We start from the raw sequence: 14,370 nt of genomic DNA on the forward strand, positions 1-14,370 counted from the left end.
TCACGTTCTGGGCTCCCACACAGCAAATAGGTTAAGTGGGATGCCCTGCACAAACCCCTCACTTCTGGAGGGCTGACGGCTGCGCGCGATAAGGAGAAATGTGGGGTGGGCGGGTGAGTGTGGGGAGATAGGCCTGCAGAAGACTGAAAGGCTGCCGAGGATCCAGGGTGGCTCCAGGGAAAGGCATGGTGGCCCCGGGGGCTGGTTAGCTTGGCGGGGCCAAGCGGGCTTTCCCGAGGGTGAGTGTAGGGGTGCACCAAGCAGCCTCGACGACTTCTCCGCCAGTGTTATAAACAGACCTCAAGAGTGGAACTGGCCAGCCTGTCGCTCCGAGTTCTTGGTCTTCCGGACTTAGGCGGCGGAGGCCCCGCCCCCCCGTTTCTCACCCATCATTGCCCCGCCCCTCCTCTCCTGGCCCCGCCCGGGCCCCTCCACTTCCCACAGCCCTGCCCAAACGCTCTCCGCTCCAGGCTCCGACTCGGCTTGGCGGAGGTGGGGGAGCGCAGGCGCGGCTGGCGGCTCGCAGGGAGAGGAATAGCGGCGCCGGGCGCTGGGTGAGTGAGGTGGCCAAGCGGGGCTCGCAGCTGAGGAGCTAGGTTCCAGCCTTGCGTCCGGGAAGGGCTCGGGGTGTGTGCGGGTGACTGCCCCGGGAGCCTTCGGTCCCGTAAAAGGAAACCGGCCAGAGGAGCGGCAGCGGTGTTGGCCGCGCTGCCTGAGGGTGTCCGGCCCCGCCGCGTGGAGAGCTGAGTGCGTGGTGGCGGGAGCGGGTGAGGGTATATGTAAGACGAAAAATTGAAGGAAAGGGCTCCAAGAGGCTGGCGTCTGTACTCAGGCTTGGATCGCCTAGGTCGCTGGAGGGTGTCCCAGCTTCAAGTTCAGTATCTTCCGCTTGGTGCCCCTGAGCGGCGTCCCGGGCCATCCCTTCCCCCGCGCTACCGTCTCTTGAGTATAGAGTTGCCAGGAACGTTTCTTGTGGCGGGTGAGGGGATTTCGGGGACGTGGGCTGTCTCCCGAGGCTAGTGCCAAGGAGAGCGTGGCGTTCTTGTGACCTTCCTTCACCCGGCCCCAGAGAATGTGTCCGTCTTCTGGTCCATTGTGCTCAGCGACATTTTAACAAAGGCTAGGACTGTTTTCTAGACAGTGGCGGGTGACAGCGGGGGCGGGTCGGTGGAGGGGGTGTCGTACGAGATCGCGGTGCGGCCCCGGGGGCGGGGGAACGGGGCGGGAGCGGGGCCAGGCCTGGGGGAAGTGAAAGGAAGGGAACAACCTTCCTCTCTTAGTTTTTTTGATCAGTGGTAGGAACAGCCTTGAAAGGGATATGATATGAAATTAGAGTGTGTGTGTTCAGACTCTGGCTGCAGCCGTTGGTTTTGTAATTGGTCTGTTTGATGTATTTAAGTGTTCCTTCAGGAGAAATGCGAAACTAATGGTATTTAAGAGGAAATAATGGAACGAAAGGGTGAAGAGGTGGAGTTTCAAAACTTAGAGCTAAATTAATGCCGTGTGATAGCTAGCCTTGGTATAAATAAAGCCAGGATGTGAAGGCGCACAAGTCAGGATAAGTGAAAAGTTGATTAGGGTGCTGTTGATTGTTTCAGTCAAGAGTAGATGTGTGTGTGTGTGTGTGTGTGCGCGCGCTGCCAAATTCTTGGGGAGACCCATTTTAGAACCCTTAAAAATGATACTGGTAATATAAAACACTAGAGCAAATACTGTAACATTGGATAAGGCTCCAAGGCTTTCATTTTCAACAACTTAGGATCTTTATGAAAAGTAATATATGTTCTCAAGCATGGATGTTGATATTTTTACTCATTTGTTTAAGTTAATACAACAAAAATTGAACTTCCTCCTCCTCCACCCGTTTCCCTTGATTGTGAATCCCATTTTATAAACATTTACTTTCAGATCTGAAATATATTTAAAGGCACAATTCCTCTCCAACCCGTGCATGAAGTGAACAGGATTTCTTCTTGTGTTATTGTCATGTTGCTCTTTCTTTTCCTGTTATTTTACATTAAATGCCTCCAACATTACCAAATTTAGAGAAGGAGGTGTCACGGATGCCTTTCCCCCTTTCCAGTGGCTAATGAACTCCTATTCACCCTTTCAGACTCAGCCAAATTCACTTCTTGGGAAAATTTGCCAACTCCCTAGAATGAATTGATCACACCCATTTCTGTTAAACTGATACTTCTGGCCTTATTTCTCACTTGCTACTAGAACCTCAGTCTTCTCTGTTACACCAATACCTAGAGTTTCTAGGTATGTAGTAACTGCCTAATAAATGCACCTAAAATTAGAGGTTAACAAGTGCTGTTAGAAAGATGTATCATGTAAAGTTCATGGGATAATAGAAGAAATTCAGAATGCTGAAATTATATTTAATATTTGAATAACACTCTTTGGAGTGTAGATAAGAAATAAGTATGAAAATATGTTCCCATGTATTAGTTTGTGGTTTATCCTTCTAAAAAAGGTGCAAAAGTTTGCAGAGATAGGCAAAATAAGCATCAGAAAAAGACCAAATTTTAAAAAAAGGTAAACTTCTCATATTGAAACTAGTGAAAAGGTAACGTGAAACAGAGTAATCATTTGTAGAAAGACACACGTAGGGTGCTGTTGGAATTAAGGAATTTAAAAGTGAATTAAGCTGGGCAGACAGTATCCTCTGAAGGCTAGTATAACTAAAGAAACTGTAATCTATTAGACCAATTATAGAGACTAATCAGTTGTATTATAGTCTTTCTAAATCTTAAGGTGGTTTGAGCTAATGGCTAATGGGTCTCTTCATGTTATAGTGCCTTTGGTAGGCCTGGCCTATTTTTGCCAGCCTGTGTTTGAACATTTCTCTGAACTCCACCAGGATCACTGGCCTTCCAATCACCTTTGGCTCTTAACAAGAATTATCTTCCTCTTGCTCCTTAGCACTCAAGCTCATCATTCCCACACCTAGATTTCACTCCCTGAAAGGATTTACCCATTGGAGAGAATATTATAAACAAATGATCACTGGGTTTATACGTAAATGGAATTGATAGGTTAGTTTAAAAATTAGTCCAGGTGTCTGTGCCTACAAAACAGATAAGTATTAGTAACTTCTGTTTTTCCCCCCTCACTTCATTTGTCCCCTCTCCACCTAAATGTTAAAGCACTTTTTCAAAAAAAAGTTCTACATTCTCTTTGGTCTTTAGACTCACTTACTGAAAAACAAAATCCCAAAATCCAAACCACTGATTATAGCTTCCTTCTTAAAATTTTCCTCACTTAGACTTCCTTCCCATATTTCTTCGAATTCTTTGACCAGTCAACCTCAGTTATTTCCACTGAGTCCTCTTCTTAGGGTCTGTCCAAGACTTTCTTTCCCACTAAATCTATGCAAGAAACAATAATATGGTAGTCAAGGGCATGCCTTTGGAGGCAACATATTAGACTTCTTTCTCTAAATGTCAGTTTCCTCATCTGTAATATGACAATTATAATACTTATCTGATAAGTGAGATCAGGTATATTAACAGCGTACCATAATATCTAGCACATATAAATTGCCCTAAAAATAGTAACTAGTTTTATTTGTAATTGCTGTTTCTGATGAGAAACAATTTCAGTAGCAATGAACTTCAAAATGTGGATGTATTGACATCAACTACCCTGGTGGAGCTCCAGTCCTGTATTTGTAGATTCCTCTCCTATATCTTCAATGGGTGGCTTAGCACCATGGTTTTCAAACATCAGTGTGCACAATAATCACAAGAATTCGCAGATTTCTGGGTCCCACCCCCAGAGTTTCTGATGTCAGATGGGGCCTGAGGATTTTCATTTCTAACAAAATTCTAAATGATAATGATGCTGCTTGCCCTCAGGTCACACTGAGTGGCACTGATCTAGATGGCATTCAGACAAGTTGGCAGAGAGAAAGGGAGGGGAGACCAAAAGACCAAAAAGTTATCAAAGTTAAGAGACGACTATGCATAAAGTTGGTTTTATCATGTATCATGTACAGTTTGGAAAGGATGGGTCTAAGAGAATACAGTTGGATTTGGTGACCAGGAACCTTTTTGTTTTTGGTGTGTGTCAGGTGCAGAGGGTTTATTTAATTATATACTTCAGTTGGTGGCATATTGTCATTATCATCACCAGAAAAATATGACAGGTATTTGAGATAGTTGTTCTTAATCTGGGGTATGCATTAGACTCTCTTAAGGAGCTGTTTTCACCAACATGCTTATATTTAGTGTCCCTCCTCCCAATGTAAACCCATCAAACCAGAATTTCAGAGTGTGGAACCTGAGCATGAAAAAATTCTAGGAGATTTTGATGGGCACCCTAGTTAAGAACCACTTATTTGCGCAATCGTGGTCAGGAAGTGGAAGCAGAGAAAAACGAATTCAGGTCTTCGCTCTTTTTTTCTTAGCCTGACTAGAAGTTTATCGATTTTATAGATCTTTTCAAAGAATCAGCTTTTGGTTTTGTTGATTTTTCTCTATTGATTTCTCATTTTCAATTTCATTGATATCTGCTCTAATTTGTATAATTTTTTTCTTTTGATTATGTTGAATTAAATTTGCTTGTCTTTTTCTGGTTTTCTAAGGTGGAAGCTTAGATTGTTGATTTTAGATCTTTCTTCTTTTCTAATATATGCATTCAACGCTATACATTTCCCTCTTAGCACTGCTTTCACTGCGTCCATCAGCATTTGATAAGTTGTATTTTCATTTAGTTCAAAATATTTTTAAATTTATCTTGAGAGTTCTTTGACTCCTGTTATTTTAAAAGTGAGTTGTTTAATTGCCATGTATTTTGGGATTTTCCAGTTATCTTACTGTTACTGAGTTCTAGTTTAATTCCATTGTGGTCTGAGAGCAGACATTACATGATTTCTATTTTATTTTTTCATTTGCTAAGGTGTAGTTTATGTCCCAAAATGTGGTCTTTGTGAGTATTCCATTGAGGTAGAGAAAAATGTGAATTCTACTCTTGTTGGATGAAGTAGTCTATAGATATCAGTTATATCCAATTGATGGTGCTGTTGAGTTCAGCTGTGTACTTACTGAATTTATGCCACCAAATCTGTCCATTTCTGTTAGAGGGATGCTGTAGTCTGCAGCTATAATAAGGGGTTCATCTATTTTTCCCTGCAGTTCTATCAGTTCTTGCCTCATATATTTTAACACTTTGTTGTTAGCTGAATACACATTAAGGATTATATCTTCTTGGAGAATCGACCCCTGTATCATTACATAATGATCCTCTTTATCCCTGATCAATTTCCTTGCCCTGAAGTCTGCTCTGTCTAATATTAATGTAGCCATTCTTGCTTTCTTTTGATTAGCATGGTATATCTTTCTCCATCCCTTTATTTTTAATCTATATGTGTCTATATTTAAAATCATTTTCTTGTAGATAACATGTAATTGGGTTTTGTTTTTCACCCACTCAGACAGTCTCTGTCTTTTAATTGATGAATATAGACCATTGACATGAAAAGGATTATTGATATTGCTGGATTAATATCTACCATATTTGTTTACTGTTTTCCATTTATTGCCCTTGTTCTTTGTTCCTGTTTTTGTCTTCCACACTTTTTCTGCCTTCTGTGGTTTTAATTGAGCATTTTATATGGTTCTATTTTCTCTCATTTCTTAGCATACAATTATGCTTTTTTTTTACTTTTTTTAATGATTTCTCTAGTGTTTGCAAAATATACATTTCCAACTAATCAAGTTCCACTTTCAAATAATACTGTCCCACTTCATAGGTAATGCAAGTACCTCATAATAACAAAATATTGCAAATACCTCCCTCCCATTCCTTGTATCATTGTCATTCATTTCACTTATATTTAAGCATATTATATGTGTGTGTGTGTATGTGTGTGTACACATAGTTAAATATGTTTTTGTTATTTTGAACAAACATATTTTAGATCAAGTAAGAATAAGTAAAATAAAAGTTTTTTAATTTTACCTTTAGTTATTCATTCTTCAATGTACTTCCTTTTATGTAGATCCAAGCTTCTTACCTATATTATTTTCTTTCTCTTTGAAGAACTTCTTTTAACATATCTTGCTAGCAGATTTATTGGAAAAAAATTTTTCTCATTTGTGTGTGTGTGTGTGTGTGTGTGTGTGTGTGTGTGTGAAAGTCTTTATTTCTCCTTCCTGTTTGAAAGATAATTTCTCAGGGTACAAAATTCTCGGTTGGTAGATTTTTTTTCTCTCAACACTATAAATATTTCACTTCAGTCCCGTCTTGCTTGTGTGGTTTCTGAAGAGAAGTTGGCTGTAATTCTTATCTTTATTTCTCTATAGGTAAGGTGTTCGCTTTCCCTCTGGTTTCTTTAAAGATTTTTTTAATCTTTGATTTTCTACAGATTAGCTATGATATGCCTAGAAGTACGAGGTGTGATCAAAAAATACAGTGAATGTTTGAATAAAAATTATTACAGTAAAAGACACATTGCCATTAATCCCCCTCAAAATACTCCCCCTTGCTTCAAACACACTTATCCCATTATTCTTGCTACTTTCTGAAGCAGTTCTGGAAGTCCTCTTTCATGAGTGTCTTTAATTGTGCTGTCGTGGCTGCCTCAATGTCCTGAATCATTTTGGCTTTGGGGAAGAGCCAGAAGTCGCAAGGTGCCAGATACAGTGAATAAAATAGATGAGGACACACTGTAATGTTTTTATTTGACAGAAATTGCTGTATACCTGAAACGATGTATGACATGGAGTGTTGTCATGAGGGACGATGATTTATGGCACACCTTAAAACATACCTTCTCTCAACCGTAGCTCACACCCGACTGAATGCACTGAACAATTTGAAACTTGTCACACACTGTTACTAAGGTTCAATGTGCCGCTTCCCCTATTGAAGATCCCTTTCTGTTGGATGGCACTCGGCAGCAGCATTCACCGTATTTTGCTATCACAACGGAAAGGCTCCTTGTCACACGTTGCTTCAGGTACAGCAATTTCTGTCAAATAAAAACATTATAGTGTGTCCTCATCTACCTTATTCACCTCATCTGGCACCTTGTGACTTCTGGCTCTTCCCCAAAGTAAAAATGATTCAGGACATCAAGGAAGCCAGGACAGCACAACTAAAGACACTCATTAAAGAGGACTTCCAGAACTGCTTCAGAAAGTGGCAAGAACAGTGGGATACGTGTGTTTGAAGCAAGGGGGAGTATTTTGAGGGGGATTAATGGCAATGTGTCTTTTACTGTAATAATTTTTTTTATTGAAACATTCACTGTGTTTGTTGATCACACCTTGTAGTTTGTTTGTTTGTTTAGCATTTATTCTGTTTCCCTTCTCTGAGCTTCCTGGATCTGTGATTTGGTTTCTGACATTTATTGGGAAAATTCTCAGCCATTATTGCTTCAAATATCGCTTCTCTTCCTATCTCTATTTCTTCTTTCTGGTATTTTCATTACATATATCTTACAGCTTTTGTAGTTGTCCTATAGTCCATGGATATTCAGTTTTCTCTTTTCAGTTTTGGAAGTTTCTAGTATATCTTCAGGCTTAGAGATTCTTTCCTCATCCATGTCCAGTCTTCTCATGATCCCCTGAAAGGCATTTTTATTTCTGTTACAGTATGTTTAATTGGTAGTATTTCTGATTGATTCTTTCTTAGATGTTTTATCCCTCTGCCTATATTATCCATCTGTTCTTCCATGTTGTTTACTTTTTCCATTAAAGCCCGTAGCATACTAATCCTGGTATTTAAAGATTCCTGATGTGATAATTTCAACATTCCTGTCATATCTGACTCTGGTTTTGATGTTTGTTCAGGCTCTTCAAAGTGTGTGTGTGGTGGTTTGTTGTTGTTTTTTTGGGTTTTTTTGTTGTTGTTGTTTTTTGCCTTTTTGTAGTCTTGCAATTTTTTGTTGAATAGTGAACACAATGTACTGAATAAAAGGAACTGCAGTAAATAGGTCTTTAATAATGTTGTGGTAAGATGTGCAGGTAGGGGAAGCATTCTTTAGTCCTGTGATTTGGTCTCAGTGTTTGGTGAACCTGTGCCCCTGGACTGTGAAGTTTACCAGTGCCTCTCAGTTTTTTCCCCCCTCTAAGTGGTACAGGATAGCTAGAGGGCACTGGAGTTGTATATTTTATTTCTCCCGGGTAGGTTAGGCTATGATAAAACCCTAATTTGTTAGGCTCTGGTACAATAGGTTCTCCTGAGGGCAGCCCTTATTAAGAAGAACGGAATGCTCTGGTGGAATGCTCTGGCATATTTCAAAATGGTTCATTTCCCCCTCCCGCGGTCAGAAGCCCAAGGGGATTTTTCTTCAGTATTTAATGTGAGAACCAGGTCCAGCTCCTGAAGGTAAATCTCACAAAAGTGTGACCCCCCACACACACTGATTGAGTCCACTTTAAGAGTTTAACTTTCTGACTTGTCTATACTGTGCCTGCAACTAATCAATTACAGTTCAGGTGTTCCTGCCTTGGCACTGGTTCCCTCTGAGGTTTCTGCTCCTGGTCTTCTGCTTGGTGAAGTTTGTGATTCTCTGTATCTGCCTGTCTGTCTCCAGTTTGGGGGGCCAGAGTTTACCCTGTGTCCTCATATCGCTGATAGATTTAGGAAGAGTTGTTTTTTAAGTTTGGTCACCTTTTTTCTTGTTGTTAGGAGAGAATTGCAACTTCTAAGCTCCTTACACACTAGATTGGAACCTTAAGTCCCCCTTTTCTTTTCTTGAGACTTTACCACCTAACTGGCCCTAAATGTTTTTGCCTGTTTGGAACTTCATATAAATGGGATCATCCATATATACATACTTCTTTTGCTTGTCATTACAGTTGTGGGATAAATCCATTCGTTTGACGCTTCCTAAAAATTGATGTGCACATGCATCCCCTAGGGATGTTGTTTAAATGCAGATTCTGATGTAGGAGGTGTGCGGTGGAGCCTGAGATTCTGCCTTTCTAGCAAGCTCCCATGTGATGCTGATGTTTCTTTTCCATAGATAATACTTGGAGTAATCATAAGGCATTCGTTTGTTCCATTTTCAACTGCTTAATATGCTTTGAATAGTTGGGAATTTACTATCTAGGTTTTCTCCTGGATGAGGAAAAATTTGGAAAACCGTCCTTTAATTGTCTGTCAATATCATTTTCCAGAATTGGAGGAAACAAGTTATTTCACGTTTACAATGGCTATTGCCATCAATATAGTAAGTTAAAGATAGTATTTGACTAATGTATTAGCAACATAGTCCAGTAAAAGTTTGCACATTGCATCTTTAGTTGTAGGTAAGGTTTTGTCAACTCTATTCTGTACAGGTAATTTTTAGGTACGGCAAGATTAAGAAGGACACATTGGTGCATGTGTGTGCTCACTTGGATATGTATGGGAGTAGCAGACAAGATATAAGGCTTTCTTTTAGAGCTTCTGACAGGAAATAATAGCTACAGTGTTTTGTTTAGATTTTCCCCCCTATTTATAGGGCTTATAAGACAACCTCTTAGTATTGCAACACCTTTCCCACAAATAACACAGTGATTTGGTTATCCTGAAAACCTTGGGGACCATAGAAATAGTATTGTCAGTGCAAGCTGACTTTTAGAGCCTCCTAAGGAAATGCCTTTATACGAGACATGTCAAGCTTTAATTCAGCATTTATTGAACACCTTTGCTGTGTAAAGGGTGTGTGTACTAGCTTTACCCTTTGTAAAGTAGAAAACTACTTCTCAAGAATGATATTGAGCACAATGAAGTGAGAGTGAAATGAAGTGCCACAAAGCAGGGATAATCAGAACTCTTAAAAATGCTCAATGGTTGCTTTACTTTCTCCATTATTGGGTGATGATAAGTGATATACTTATTTTCAAGGTCATTCACATACTGATGATGACTTTTTTGGTAGTACTCGTTTTCTTCTTGATAGGCTGGGCAGTTAAATGGGCCAGAATATAAATAAGGATTTGAACTTCTTAAGTACATTTTTCAGTGTCTCAGAATTTAGAACCTAGGATTTCTTTAGGAAAATCTGTTGTATTTTACATTTCTGACCTGGACTAAGTTCCTTGTGTTCTATTTTTTTCTCTTCTTCTAAAACTGCATCTTTAGAAGACGTGTTATTTTCTGGAGTCCAAGGTAACCAAACTCCTCCTTTTTGACTGACAAAGAAAGCTTTATTATTCAAAGCACTGTATGTTCCGTGTATCTGCTCCAGTCTGTCTCCAGTGTGCCTGTTCTTTGTGGTTTGGTTTCTAAAGTTACGCATTCCAATTTTGCAAAAAAGAAAAAAAAAAGAAAAAATCCATATGACTAACTTGCCACAGTAATCCTTTCTGACATGTTTGCTTCAGGGAGAAAGCTGGCAAAGTTTGAAACATATGACTAGTTTTAAAATTTGCTGTCACTGCAAAAAAAAAAAGTTAATGGAATATATTCCTAGTTTTTTTTTTCTCGGTGTTAGTATTACTCATGGGATCAGAATAATGATTTTGGCAAGGATATATTTACTTTCTTGTGTAATTTTATCGTACTTCAGTATCTCACTCATTTTTCCCTAGGATTTGTCAAGAAAATATTATTACATATAGAAGTAAAAAACAATTTCTTTAGGCTCATAAGCAGTCATTCTGAAAATACAAATGTTTCTGTTGCATTAATATGAGCTATATTGCAAAAATCAGTATATTCTTTGAATTTTACAGTTTCTTTAAAATGCAAATGTAGACATTAATATTTATTATTAGCATTTACTTTATATTTCTTTCTCTAAACTGTGAATGTTCACCAGGTTAATAGAATTAACCTTTACAAAGTTTTGAATAGTCCATTCCCACTGCTATTGTCCTAGGTTAGGGTTTACTACTTCTTTCCTAACATCATAACCATGTCCTTTTTACTAGTCTCCCTTGTCATTAATTACCAGTCCTTAAGCCAGATCTGCCCACCTACAAATACTAAAAGCCTCCAGCTTACCAGCACCACCCTTCAAAGTGCTTCTAGAAAGCCCCAACTACCTCTGTAGACCCAACTATTCACTTTCTCAAAGGTTGTATATGCCTAACCTTTCTGAGTTGGAGTCTACTTTTTTTGAGTTCCTCGTTTGCGTTTCAGTTCTTAACCATTTGAGTGGGGCTACAATAGCTTTCTGCCAGATTCTCAGCCTCATTAGTCAGGGGTCAAAGCATCTACATTGTCTTTATCTACTTGGTTTCCAGCACCAGGAATCAGGATACTGAGTAGTCCTAGACTTCTTGCCACTAGAGTGGGTGGATTTCAGTCTACTTCAACAGGGCTGGTAAGAGGAAGAAGATACAGGGGCCCTCTGAAGACCAGGAAGAGGACTGGGGCAAATTCTGTGTAGAATGGGGTTTTGTTTTTTTCTCAGAAACTCAAACCCACTCTCGGTAGATCTGCCCTTCACAGGAGTGTAGTGAGTGCATGAGTCAGAAGATTGCCCAAGTTATTTTTTCTTCCCACCTATCAAGCAACTGCAACGCATGGATTATCTTCCTTAATAACACAGCAATGACAATAGCCCTTCTATGTTGTACCAGATATTTTTCTTTCCTTAATTTTTTACCCTGTACGGTATATAACATCCCCACTTTATAGGGAGAACACTGCAGTTCAGAGAGGTCAGTTTGGGGCATGTGGTAGAACTGGAATTCTAATCTGTGTCTCTCTGACACGAAATCTTGGAACTTTTAGCAGGAGGCCCCATTGCATGAAGCATGCTTTTGGGTGGCCTCTTCCCATTCTCAGTTTTACACAGTAAACACACAGTGAAACTCTGTGTTTAGGAAGAGAAAATATATATTGAACACTTACTATGTGTGTATTTCAAGCATCAAACATGGTCTAGTAAGCATTAAGTGCTTAATAAATGTTGAACGAATGAATAAATGAGAGGATAACCATATGAATTAGTTAGAAAGCGTAATCTCCCTGTTCTTAACAAAATGGCAGGCATATGGTAGGTTCTCAAAAAAATATTTGTTGAATTGATGAGATTATCCATTCAAATATTGAATTCATTAGGTTAGCCACTGTACTATTCACACATGATGATACATACAAATATCTGAGTCATAGACCTACTGTTGTGGTGAAGAAAAGGTAGATTTTTAATAGATGCCTTTTCTTTTGGGTCCCCCATCGAGTAATTAATATTATACAATGAACTCTTCTACCAGAAGAAGTCCTCCTTTACCTACTTCATCTTACTGGACCTCTTAGTCATTTACTCCCTAAAAATCTTTCCTTGACTTCTGCCCTTTCCCTGGATAATGCCATCCATTCCCATGACTTCAGTTTCATTCTGCACACGGACAATTCCCATAGCTCTACCCAGTCATATTTTTTCCTTGAAGATCCAGGGTCATATAAAAGACTATCTACCTTAAACTAAAATGTCTTAAACAGAACTTCTCTCCCTGCCTATTACCCGACAAATATATCCGTTGCTGCTTCTTTGTGTCCCATAGTTTTAAAGGGGAAGGGAGCTCTGTATTCAGAATGAAGACCTTTGGATAAAAAAGCAGCCTAAGTATAAGCACTAATGTAACCACACGGGGTTCTCTTTGCCACTTCGTTGGAGAATTCATAGTGCTTGTCCTAGAGTTAAGGCCCCTAAATGAAGGGGCTAACAGTAGGCTGCATCACACCCCCCCCAAAGAAGATTTTTCTCTTTCCTTCCTTTTCAGTGCCAGTTGGCTTTCTGCTCCTCCTTACTGATGCAAGCAGGGATGGCAAGAGAGAGAAGGAGGCCTCTTTCTCATTACCTCCTTTTCTCAAGCAGAACATAGGAGAGAATACACTCTGATTATCATTTATAACAAGTCTCATTCCAAAGTTTTCCTAAAATACAAGTCCTGGGATTCAAATTTTATTGCTTTTCATCTAACATTTAATTGGCTATAATAATCCTATGGCTTAGTAAATTACATTGAGAGTTTACACTGCATTATAGGTTTGGCTATCCCAGTGTCTGTCTATAGCCCTTAATTAGTGAAAATAATTTTGTTATTTTGAATTTTCATTGCGGTTTTCCATCTACAGAACTCTCTCAAAGTTTGTATGGATACCTTCCCCCATTGTCCATTTCTTTCGTAACGATAATAAGGTGTATTGTGAGTTATTTTTCTTGTTACTTCCAGTCCAGTACTCACAGAGGGCTGTGTAGTTAACTCTTACCTACTTCTCTAGGACTGTCCATGCTTTCCCCTTTTTGTGCTGTAGTTACTAGACTTCAACTAATAGTGTTACGTTCTTTCCTGTTACATTACTACAATGACATGTGGTTTTTTCTTCTTTTTTCCTTCATCACACACTGGGTGGGACCTATTTGTCTAAAGCAGTGTATGAATTATCTTCAAACAGCCTTCATTAAGTCAGATGTTTCTGTATAATGCTGGCAAAGAAATTTAAGCATTCCTCTTGTACATTTAGGGATATGAAAGAGAAATTTATAACTAGTATTTCATTATTTTAATTTTTTTATTTAATAATGTCTAATATAACTCCTTATGTAGTATTGATGGAAGCTATTGATTCTATTAAGCAAACCAAAAGTTAGTGCGCTTCTAGCTTCCATTTCGACATAGGAAAATCTTAGTTGCTGTGCGATCACTCATTGTCTGTCCAGCCAGGGCTAAGGCACACTGTCTCAGAGAGCTCTGATACGGGTTTGTTTACAGCTCAAGCTTCTAGTATTGTCTGGGGTAGATGTTTCTGATTACAGTTGTTTTAGAACCAGAGCCTTTGACCTGACCTTACTCTGTGTGACTAGAAGCAGGAGCCTTAATTCCAGGGGGTGTTACCAGACCCTGAGAGTATCCTTCTGTAGGACCAAAGGTGAGTGGTTACAGACATCCTGTAGCTGGTACAGCACGTCCTTCATTGTACGCTAAACATACTTCCCACAAATAGGCCTCCTGCTTCAAGGGTGCCTGTATTTGGAGTGGTTAATTCCATTAGCCTGTATGGGTAGATGACAGAGGATATTCTGTTAAAAACTTGACACTCACCCTACTCCACCATCACTTTCTTTTACCTAATTCAGGGCCCTGCTGGAATAGTCAGTGTCCCCTTTTAGTAAGTGCTTCAGAAATCTTGGCATGGAATATCATTCTAGTACTTCTGGTTTCCAGAGAAGCAGATAAGTTCAGCATATTATGGAAAAGCTTCTCTGTACAGCATCTGGCAACCTTGCACGCTTTCATCCAGGCCCCAGGGGCAATGCTTGACCGTAGTTTGACTCAAGTCTTGGCAAAATGCCCTGTGATTCCTCCTGGAGCAAGGGGAGATAAGTGGACTGGTGAAGAGCTGCCATGACACAGTTTCTTATCCCATACCTTGTGGGAAACTGCCATAAGGCCATGTCTCCCCGTATTGTAG

At 39.7% G+C, this 14,370-nt stretch overlaps 1 protein-coding gene across 2 annotated transcripts in view; it reads left to right on the forward strand.

The window, feature by feature from the left end:
• The first annotated feature begins 403 nt into the window (after nt 1–403).
• Nucleotides 404–14,370, forward strand: part of PRRG1 (proline rich and Gla domain 1) — a 114,492-nt gene continuing 100,525 nt past the window's right edge. The window contains exon 1 of one of the 2 annotated variants that reach the window (XM_019718199.2): nt 404–554. The gene's annotated coding sequence lies outside the window, so the exon portion shown is untranslated. Of the gene's footprint in view, nt 555–609; nt 748–14,370 lie in introns of those variants that run through there. The other variant, XM_019718200.2, reaches the window with a different exon arrangement.

Source organism: Rhinolophus sinicus, chromosome X (assembly GCF_036562045.2).
Source record: "Rhinolophus sinicus isolate RSC01 chromosome X, ASM3656204v1, whole genome shotgun sequence".
Taxonomy (NCBI): domain Eukaryota; kingdom Metazoa; phylum Chordata; class Mammalia; order Chiroptera; family Rhinolophidae; genus Rhinolophus; species Rhinolophus sinicus.